Source organism: Gossypium hirsutum, chromosome D01 (genome assembly GCF_007990345.1).
Source record: "Gossypium hirsutum isolate 1008001.06 chromosome D01, Gossypium_hirsutum_v2.1, whole genome shotgun sequence".
Taxonomy (NCBI): domain Eukaryota; kingdom Viridiplantae; phylum Streptophyta; class Magnoliopsida; order Malvales; family Malvaceae; genus Gossypium; species Gossypium hirsutum.
In genome coordinates this window covers 53722249-53725980 of record NC_053437.1, presented here as the reverse complement: position 1 = coordinate 53725980, position 3732 = coordinate 53722249, and the positions used below count along the sequence as shown (strand labels likewise).

At 34.9% G+C, this 3732-nt stretch overlaps 1 non-coding gene across 1 annotated transcript; it reads right to left on the bottom strand.

Annotated features, from left to right (window-relative positions):
- Nucleotides 1-2971: 2971 nt before the first annotated feature.
- LOC121214290 (small nucleolar RNA R71) lies at nt 2972-3078 on the bottom strand. The gene has a single exon (XR_005909874.1). It is a non-coding gene; the product is annotated as a small nucleolar RNA R71 (small nucleolar RNA).
- Nucleotides 3079-3732: the final 654 nt, after the last annotated feature.

Genomic DNA, 3732 nt, shown 5'->3' with positions numbered 1-3732 from the left:
GATCAAATTGTGTTGTTATTCTAATTGATGGAATGAAATTATTATTGTTAGATCAAGAACGTGCTCAGAATCGTGGAAAAGGGAAAGCCGCGAAATAGTCCCTGTACTTTGGAATTTTCTGCAAATCAGTCTGGTAAGTTCGTATGTTTAATTATACTCTTAAATGATTACATTCTTGTTAACATATTATTAATGAATGTTCTTACATATACCAGAAGTATGCTCTATCGAGGCAAATCTTACTGTTATACTGAATGAAGCTCAATCGAGCAAATCATATCGTTATACCGAATGAAGTTTAATTGAGCAAATCTTACTGTTATACTGACTGATGTTTAATTGATCAAATTCTACTGTTATACTGAGTGAAGCTCAAATGAGTAGAAATCTACGGATATATTGATGAAAAGATCAATCGAGCAATGCCCACTAAGTATACTGAACTACTGAATTGGTTGTAATTACCGTTATAAACAACTTATGATGGAAATATCTATGCTTAAGTTGATTTAAATCTATGTTGGATTGTAAAGGTTATGAAATTCTAAATGAACTTACTAAGCTTTGTTTAAGCTTACTTTAAATTTGTTCATTTTGTATATCACATTTTGAAGGCTAAGAAGATCGAGTCAATGCTAGGAATCACACTATCCGGGAATCTTGGTAGACATAAATTCTCGGTTTTGGTATATGACATGTACTAGGACCTTATGTATTGTGTTGTGAAATGCCTAGCTTTTGAGAAGTGTGTTGTGATATGTTATGCATTTGAACAACCTTTGAAATCTTACTTGTTACTTAAATGTGTTGGAAGTGTCATAGTGTAAAATGGTATGCTACGAGTCAACTTGAGCCTATAATGAAATATATATATGTTTATAGTGATAGATGTGTTTGTAGTTACAAGTTGGGAATGAATTGTGATGGAATACATTGAGGTGTCAAGGTTGATAAATACTTGATGCATAGAGTGAATATGTGATTATGTTAAAGTGTTGAATTGCGTTTCCTATATGTGTAATTGAAACTGTGTAGGTACCTATGCAATAATGGAGTGAAATTGAGCAAGAAATGGGTAAATTTGAAATCACACAGCCTGAGACACGGGCATGTGTCTCGCCCGAGTGAGGCATGCGGCCTTGTGACACGGTCGTGTGTCACTTGATGGTCTTTTGTATGCAAGTCAGTGAGTTACACAACCTAACACACGGCTTGGCACACAACTGTGTAGGGCAATTTTGAGAGTTGCACGGCCTGGCACATGGGCGTGTGACACGGCCATATGAACCTACTCAGAGAGTTACACGTGTGAGGATATGGGTTGGGACACAGCCGTGTGTCCCTAGTTTAAAAGTTACATGGCCTGAGAAATGGGCGTGTTTCTCAACCGTATGAGACACGCGGCTGTGTGTCCCTTGTTTTCAAATTTTACTACCTTTCCCCAAATCTTTCTAAATTGATTCAAATTGGTCCCGGATTGTTTCTAAGTTATTTTTAGGGTCTCGAGGGCTCAATTTAGGGGCAATATGCATGCTTATGAATGTTATATGTTGTGATTTTAATATTAAATGATATCATGTACAAATCTTTCTAATTGTTTAGTAATACTCCGTAACTCTAATCTGGTGATACAGACGGTGTTACATTTAATAGTATCAGAGCTAGGGTTTAGTCAATTCTCAGACCGAGTGTAATGTGTTTAAAACCTAGAAGGTACATGCCATATAACATGTGTTAGTGTGATAAAAATTGATCCGATCTATCCCTATTTCTTTGTTTATTCTAAAAGATGCCATCAGATATTGAATGCGAGGAGACTAATAAAGTGGACATAACCCACAAATGAAGTGGACATAACCCTTCCCTATTACTTCAAATGAATCCTAAGAAACCCTTAGTTTAATATGATTACTAAAATGCATGTTTTACTAAGTAAAAGATTTTGAAAGGACTTAATTTCGTTTCAAAACTCATGAAAGATCGAGTTGCCATGGAATAATTTCTGAACACTGTTAAGCAGGATACAAATAAGCTAAGTTGAATGATGTAATTATCCAATCCTATTCATGTTATTGATTGTTGAAGTTTGTGTTTTTGCTAAGTTCATTCATACATTTCATTTCATACTTCGCATTTAGTTTAAATTGCATTAGGGATCAATCTTGCATCTAGATAATTTAATTTAGTTAATCACCCATCACTCAAGATATTTTGTTTTTATCATCACATTGTTAACTTTAATTTCATAATATATTGATTAACATACACAGTCCTCGTGGGGACGATAATTCTTTTACTTACTTATTACTTGATAACAACTGTGTACACTTGCACAAACCGAGCGTTATAAGTTTTTGACGCCGTTGCTGGTGATTGTTGCCTTAATCATTTTTTGTGAAATTATTCTTTTCAATTTGGTTTTTATTTCATTTTTATCTAAATTCTAGCTTTACTAATTAATTCTTTATTCTTTATTATTTAAATTTTATTTTTTTCAGGTGTTTATGAGCATAAATCATATTATTGATTTATTACCTGTAGACCCTGAGATTGAGCGAACATTTAGACAAAGAAGACGTGAAAGATCAACTCAAAGACAAGCCAAGATGGACCTTGGAAATCAAAATGATGGACAAGGAAATGGACCCAATCATGTGCACAATCCAATCCTCATTGCTAATGATAAGGATCGTGCCATAAGACACGTTGTGCCACTCTTCAATGAATTAAATTTGGGAATTACGAGACAGAAGATTGAGGCACTGCAATTTGAATTGAAACTAGTGATGTTTCAAATTATTCATGGAGGCAAGCGATTTGTTTAAGATAGCCGGTGTGATTGAAGACGCATTGAGGTTGAATTTTTTTTCCACACTCATTGGCTTAATTCATTGCCACCAAGTTTAATATCTACATGGCAAGAATTAGTAGAAAGACTTTTGGTATATATTTCCCATGTAGCAAAAAGGCTATGTTGCGAAATGAGATAACCATTTTTCAACAATTGACTGACAAATCTTTGCACGGGGAATGGGAGAGATTCAAAAAATTACTTTGTAAGTGCCCTCATCATGGGATTCCATACTGTATCCAACTGGAGGTGTTTTATAACAGTCTCAACGCACACACAATGTTGATAGTAGATGTTTCTGTGAATGGTGTGATTTTTTCTAAGTTTTATAATGAGGCTTACGAGACTATTGAGAGGATTGCTAGTAACAACAATCAATGGCCAACAAATTTAGCAAATTCAGGAAAACAAGTAGCTAGAGTGCACGAAGTGGACGCACTTACATCACTCTTAGCTCAGGTATATTCTATTTCTTTAATGTTGAAATAGTTTACCGCTAATGGTTTGAATAATTTTGCAGCTCAGCACCAAGTCAGTTTGATGTTGTTTCTTGCATATACTGTAGGGATGGCCATTTTTTCGAGAATTATCCATCAAATCTCGAGTCAGTTTATTACGTAGGGAATCAACACCAAAATAAAAATGTACCCGGACCACAATCCAAATTCTACAATCCTTCATGGAGCAACCATCCAAAATTTTCTTGGAGTAACCAAGGAAATGGACCGAACAACACTTACATGCAGCAGAAACCCAACCAATTCCAAAGGTTCAATCAAGAAGCTCTAAAACCACAACAAATTGAGTCATCCAATAGTTTGGATAACTTGTTGAAGGAGTACATTCTGAAGAATGATGCTTTAATCCAAAACGAAGAAGCA